We start from the raw sequence: 8,070 nt of genomic DNA on the forward strand, positions 1-8,070 counted from the left end.
CATCTATCTAGAACTTTGTAGTATAGGTGCTTCATAATATGCTAGTTAGGATAAAACATTGGAATATTTAATATTGGCATGTATAATAGAGAAAACATAGATCCAAGGTTTATAGGGTTGCATGTACACCATATGAGTGTTACAATGCTCAAAACCCGACATTAAAGACCTTGAGGAAGGAGAGGCTTAGTGCGGTTTTTGGGACATATCGTCAACCAAAATGGTATACTGGTCAATTCGGCCAAGATCAAGGTAGTGATGTAGTGGGAGGTTCTTATGACACCATCTGAATTTTGTGGTTTACTTAGGATAACATGGTATTACATCATATTCATTCAGGATTTCTCTAAGATTGTTGTTCCTTTGATCGGTCGAATGTTACATTTTGGTTGGGTGCCAAATCAGTAGGTAGCTTTTGAGACTTTTAGGCGTAAGTTATGTAGAGGGGTCATGTGATTCCTTATGCATCGAGGCAGTTGAAGCCTCATGAGGAGAATTACCCAATCCACAATTTGGATTTAGGGGCATGTGGATTTTTTTGATAGATCCACTGAACATGAATATGATACAACGCACTTGGTCATAATTCGTTACTAGTGGAAGCTCACAAGCCAAAATTTTCGATCTATCAGGGGGGAACGAAGATGTATAGAGACTTGAGATTAAGCTACGGGTGGCCCTAGATGAAGAGTGAGAAAACATGGCTTGTGGAGTGGTGCTTGCCATGCCAAAAAGTTATGGCCAAACATCAGAGAGCCCACGACAAGATGCAACCACTACCCATTCCCATGTGGAAATAAGAGGAGATCACTATGGATTTTATCAAGAAGCTACAAAGGATGAAACTTGGGGTTGACTTTATTTAGATCATAGTCGATAGATTGACCAAGAATGTTCATTTCATCCCTAGCGCTGAGTGCATTTCCACCGAAAAGTTAACTGATGTCTATATTTGCTAGGTGGTTGTTTGAGATGGGTTTCGATTTTGGTGGTTTTAGACTGTGATGTTCATTTCATTTACATATTCTAGAAGAAGTTTCATTAAGAGTTGGGTAATCTACTAATTTTCAACACTGCATATCACCCTCAGACTTATGGATAGAGCGTACAGACTATTCAGACAATCGAGGATATGTTGAGGGCATGTATGTTAGATTTTGGCGAGATTCGGGATTATTATCTTCAATTGAATGAGTTCTCCTACACCAACAGTTATCACGCCGGTAGCGATCGACCTCTCTTCCAGATGCTTTACAAGGGAAAATGCCGGACCCCAGTTTGTTGGGGTGAGACCAAACATCGAGCTGTAGGGAGTGTTGAGGTAATACTGATTCAAGTGGGGAACAGTTGTAACAGCCGTATCCTTAGGTATAATTCTTTAAAGTCTAAATTTGTCAATTTTTCATTTTGGTTTCCCGCGATGAGCGTAGGATAGTCTCCTACATTTGGCATAGGTGATTAATCGCATGGAGAGGTTTAATGACCTAAGATAAGCGTAAAGTGAGTTACACTAAGCGTAGGTGAACAACAAAAAACCCCTAATTTTGGGGTTGTGAGGCCTTTTTAAAGGCTCTAACTCCTTGTGGTCCTCTCTATATGTCACACCTCCGAACCAGACCGTGGAAACGTACGGGGACTCGTGTGACTAACAATTGAATTATCATCACAATGAATACACATGAAACATAACACATTCGTCACCAACATTTCATATTACAACCAACATTGTTCACATCAAGTACACTGTTATAAATACATAAGTTCAAATTATTAAGAGTACGATAAGTGATGTTACATAAAATGAAACCATACACATTTGAAAATCTTCCAGCTTAACGATTACTTGGACAAGATATTTTGAAAATGGTCAACATATATAATGTTGGTGATTTTATAAGTATGTTTGAGTAAAAGTATTTGTATCTTTCGTAAAAACCTAGAAAATCCGATATTTTTTGTAAAAATGTTTGAAAATGATGTGAAAATCAAGTATAAATGCATGTGTGAATTTCATAGTAGTAACATATATAAATGTAGTTTAGATTTCTCTATTTTCTAAGTAAGTGATAGTTGTATATTATTTTTTTCCCAACAAATCCGATATTTTCCGATTTATAAAAATGTCGAGGTTCTTGTATAGTTAGGTAAGTTGTTTCGTATTGACACAATTGAAGGGTTAATCTCTGAAGTGTTAATTTTTGGTATTGGATCTTTATATTAGCTGTTATAATCATACATAATAGTGACTAGGTTGCCCGTCTTAACATTTTTCCAAACGCCGGTATTTGCTCATGCTTTTGTCGCCCTATACTGGCCTAGTCTAGCTGTATCGAACAACTAAGGCGTGGGGGTCACCCCGTATAGATTTATACATAAAATCTCGCTCTCCCTCTAGGAGACTCTAATTATAACTACAAGCTCCGACTGTACACTCAAGGTGCCACCCGACATGTCTCACTAGATTCTCAACCTTTTGTGCTATGTTTAATGTTTACATGTATGTTATGTGTTATCCATCCAAAGGTACATTTATATGTATACGAAGTTCAATAGTTATGTAAAGGTATAGTTACAATCTACTAAGCATGTGAATTTCAGTCCAAGGCCAATTAGCATGTAATTGGGTCATAAAGGTCCATTAACATGTAAATGGGTAATCTGGGCCCAATAGGCACGTAAGTGGACCACCAAGGCCCAACAAACATGTGACCCATAGTTCAGGCCTAGATTAACATAAATGGGTCGCAAGGCCCAATAAACATGTCATGGAAAATATTGGGCTCATTATACACTTAAATGGGCCCTTAAGGCCCATTAGCCATGTAACGTGAATATTAGGCCCAATAAATGTGTTATCATTGTATTACGTCCATTTGTTATTATTTTGTTACTTGTTTTAGTTCGAGGTTTACGGAATTGAATATGAAAAGTCATCTTTGGTGAAAACAATGTTCTTGGTTGATAAGTTTAAAATTTTTAAATTTAGGCCCAAAGTTTTGTAAAAATGACAGTTTAGTCCATAATTTGTAAAAATCTGTAATTTTGTCCCAATGTCTAGATACTCACGGTTTTAGTCCAAAAATGTATATTTTGACATTTATGGCCCAGTTTTACAAAAAATTGCTCTTTCAGCCCCTTGTTTGTAAAAATTTACAGTTTAGGCCCAATTTTGATAAAAGTTACATCTTTGGTCCAATTTAGATATAATAGTTATTTTCACCCCTAAATTTGGTTTATTTAGATTTTTGACTCAAACTTTGGCCACATAATATATTTAATCACAAAACTTCACTTTTTCACAAATTTGGGCCCAAAATCGTGAGGCCCAAATGTTTGGCCCATTAAGCTCAAATTTACATTTTTGGCCCTTTGGAAAGTAGGTTTAACATAAAAATCCCTTTTTATACAAGTGGGACCTTTTTGGTCCCTATAAAAACATAAATGTCACTTTTTGCCCTTATCTTTTGTTTTCTTGACAATTTTGACCCTTAACAAGGTTTTTGCTTTAAATTTTATATCTTAAACACATAATCACTTTTGGCTTGATAGTATCATGTATATAGTGTCTTAGTTCATGGATCTTTACTTAATGTCACTTAGAATGTTGAGATTTGTTTAGATCTAACACAATTTTACAAAATAAACTACGAATTCACACAAGACATGCATATAACACATAGATCTACACATTTTACTTGTATTCTCCCCCAAAAATCATATGAAAATCGAAAAAAAGGGGGTACGAACTCACCTTTTCTTGATGTTTCGGTTTTTGAAGAAAGAATGGAAAGGATTTTGGTCCTAGCAACACCTTGAAGTGGATCTCGAGCTTATGAAGCTTCTAAGGTGTGATCATGGAATAAAACTATGTAAGAAGGAGTTTTTCATGTTAATATGAAAGAAGATACTTGTGTTTGACAATAACTTACCAAATATTGGAATGACTTGATGAAGATCCTTAGAACTCTAGCCAATTTTTGAGATCTTGGAGGAAGGAGGAGATTCTTTGAGAGTGTTTGGAGAGTGCTTGGAAAGTGTTTGGAAGAGTGTGTGTGTGTGTGTGTGTGTGTGTGCTTAGCTCTTGACCGAGATATCAAGAAGAGAGGGGAGAGAAGGATGAGGTGACTTTGCAAGGAAATATGAGAGACCATGCATTGTTACATGCTGAACAATATGGAGGTGGCACGTCCAAAGTCAACCCCCCTTCCATTTCATTTTTTAGTTTTTTAAAATGGTGTTGGGCCGAGAGTTTGGGCAAAGAAGGTAGGAATGGAATAGTTTGAGCCCAATAAACTTAATTAGGATTTTTGGAACCTAATCATAAAATGTCCGGCCCATTGGGCCCTTGGAAACACTTACGACCTAAATAGAACAAAAGGATGGGTTTATGGCTCACTAAGGTTAATTGGATTAGGTATAGCCCAATAGGGTTAGAATGAATCATTATAGGTTCAAATGTTCTAAAATGTTATAGATTTGTGAATTGGGTACATTTAGAATCCAAATAGGGTTTCCAAGCCCATAATAGTTGAATTGGATGCTTATTGGTCCATCAGGCCCAATATGGAAATCCTAGTTCAATATGAACTCAAACCTGGATTCTTAGGGTTTTTAGATTCTTTGTTGAACATGAAAGGTGAATTTAAATAAGCACTGAGTGATATTTACTTAGAGTATTGGTTTTACAATAGTTGAATGATTACACAAGAATATAATTTCCTTGTTAAAATGCTAGTTGTGACACTATACTCAACCTCCAATCCCTTATTCATACCTCTCAAAACCCTAGCCGCCTTATGAGAGATTTGAGGCATTAGAGTGTTCTTGTGTGCATCTTTGAAGGAAGAGTTAAAAGGAGAAGCATTCATGAGTTTCAAGCTTTGTGGATTCAGACTTTGCACCACGTAATCCAGCTCCAAAAGGTATAAAGGTTCCATATGGTTGCTCTTTAATGCTAGATCTAGTTTGGTTGTTGATTTATTTGCTTTTTGTCCCATAACCTTGGTCTTTGAGAATAGGGGTTACTCTTGACCATTAGAAGGCCATTTCTAGATGTTTTTGGGGTTATTAAGTCATAAAAATGATAGATTCATCACTCTCACCCATCCATGATTAATTTATTGAGAATTAGAGTATTTTATGGACTTAGGGTTTGGTCTTGTGCTCTCTTTATCCATGCAAAGGGGTAAAGTCATACCCTTTACCAATTAAGATGTTCCTTAGGTTTATATCTGAGAACTGGATAATTGGTCATTGTACATTAAGAGCTTATTAAAAAGTTGGTGAATGAGGAAAGCTACACCGAGTGTAGGCTTCTCTACGCTTAGTGTAACCAGGTTTTTCCCCGTTTTCCATTTGAAGCTTGACACTAAGCATAGAGCAAGGTGTTACGATGAGTGTAGCATCGAGAGGTTGACTTTTTGACCAGCGAAATTTTGGTCAATTGGAGTGGGTCTTAGTAGTAGAAGGGCAAAATGGTCTTTTAGGAACTCACTAAGCTTTATGACTACGATTTTGTGGTTTAAACATTTTTAGTTACCTCTAGTTCCATAAGGAATGCTCTAACTTGACTACAATGGAACCCCTAATGATTTTTCCGCATTGTTTTTACTATTCCACTCTAATATTTGAGATACACTTTATCATGATTGATTTTGGAACAAAATTATCACACCCCAAAACCGGAACGGCAGAAACATTCGGGGGTGGAGGACGTCATGTTTAGTATCACAAGACATGTATCATAGTAAGCAAGTAAAGAACAACCATTTCATTAGAAAGAAAGTGTTTACAAAGTATGTGTTCAGAAAACATAGAGTACATAACCAAATAACAAAACAAGACTTAAAGCTATACTGATCCATCTTCTGAATTCCCAGCGCGAGTACCTTTCTACTAGTTTCCTGAGAATACAAGTTATTTGAAAGAGTTTATCAGCAATTAAGCTGGTGAGTTCATAAGATTTTAGTGATGTATGTAAGTTACGGAAAGTTGTTGAAAAATGTAGTTGAAATTTAGTAACTTATAAGTTCGGTTTCTAGAAAAGTTCGCCTGTTCTGCCAGAAAATCCTATAATTCCTACTTTGATGAAAGATACATAAAAATGATTCTACAATCCTTTCTATGAGTACTAAATGTATACAAGATATATAAAATTCAATGTAAACAAACAATCAATTGTGCACATCTGCCTTAAGCTCACAACCAAACAAGTAATAGGAAGTAAGGCGGATAACACACATCCCATCGTTTGTTAGGTCCTCGTTGTATATAACCTTGGTGTATTCACTTGTTACTCATGGAGATAATTGTAATAGTTCCTTTATATTCAATGAAAATATCCTTTCAGAAAATCCTTATTTCTTATAATAAAATAGTGACCACAGTGATTACTTCTATGATTACTTAGTTTATACTGGCTATATATAATCTTATGTCGAATAGATAGTTAATTGGGTGAATCTGCCCTAAGCCCACAACCAAACAAGGAACAGGAAATGAAGCGGAAAGCACACATCCAACTACCTGTTGGGTATTAATGATATATGACCATGATGTATAAACTAAGGTATTATAGAGTCAATCACCTAAAGTCATTTAAGTTTACACCAGTTTAATAAAATTGATTAAACCATTTACTGGTGAGTTTCTAGCTTTGAGTACCAAAAGTTCTGTTTGAAAAGTATGCTTTGTACTAGAAAACTGTACATTGAATTAGTATCCTATGACTTGACCCATACCTGGTACCCATATGATGACTTAATGTATACGAAACCTATGCATATCTAGAATCGAATAGATGATAGACTGGGTGAATCTGTTCCAAGCCCACAACCAAACAAGGAATAGGAAGTGAAACGGAGAGCGCACATCCTATTATCTATCAGATCCTATTGATATATATATATATATATATATATATATATATATATATATATATATATATATATATCCTCCTATGTATACATTAAAGAATCATAAGGTTATCATTATGGTCCCCTTCTACTAAATGTAGCCTTTTACAAAGTCATCAAATGTTCTGTATGTTTGTAAAAATGTAAGTTTTCTCTAGTTTATAACTATCTTAACTCGAAAATAGTTTACATTTGACTTTCAAGTGGTAATGTCACTTTATGAAAGAAATGATAAAATATAAGAACGGTAGTATTGTACATAGTAACTATTGTTGTACTAATTACCTTAAATTGATTATTAAGGTATAATGTGATGGCTAGATCCCATACTAAACGTTCTCCCTGTCAAAAGATTCTGGGAACCAAACACGACTCGGTAAACAGGTGGTTGCATCGTGTACATCCATATTAAAGTTATATGATCATGTATACCTAATTTAACTATCACCATTTGTTAAGAAAAATGAGTTAGCGATTCATTGGTATAATCAGATCCTATAGTTGTTCCATGTTATAGCATCTTAGTATGATCGTTCTGTTATAGTATCTTAGTATCTTCTCGTTATAGTATCTTAGTATCTTCTCGTTATAGTTTGAACTGAACCCCTAAACTATGCCCATTATAGTTTACTAGTGTTCTTGTTGGACTGTTATTGAAAAGACTCATTTCACTACCAAGTTATGCTTGTACTTTAAAAATGGAGTTTTGTTAAACTATGAAGTAACATAACTTTAAAAGAGTTTTTGAAATGCTTTGATCACTTATAGAAGACATAAACAATGTATATATAACAAACATTTACACAATTACCACTGTGTTCAACTTGTATCTTACCACCCCCTTAAAAGCACTTAAAACATTTAAAAGATTCATTACGGGGTATGAACTCACCTGATGTGGGTGAATTAAATGAATACGCGTGTAAGGATGAGAAGATCCACGAATGAAGTCCCGAGACTTAAAAAGTCCTAAATGAAATATATTGGCAGGAATATAGTGTTTATAAGCAACTATATGAAGGGAAACACCTTCCAGGACTAGGAAACACTTAGACCAAGTGTGAGAATCACATGTGATTCGACTAAGGAGTATGGAATGACTTTAACATGAATTTACTACCACGGGTTTACGGCCATAAACTCATGGTCAAACATG

This window comes from Lactuca sativa, chromosome 7, assembly GCF_002870075.4.
Source record: "Lactuca sativa cultivar Salinas chromosome 7, Lsat_Salinas_v11, whole genome shotgun sequence".
NCBI classification, from domain to species: Eukaryota; Viridiplantae; Streptophyta; class Magnoliopsida; order Asterales; family Asteraceae; genus Lactuca; species Lactuca sativa.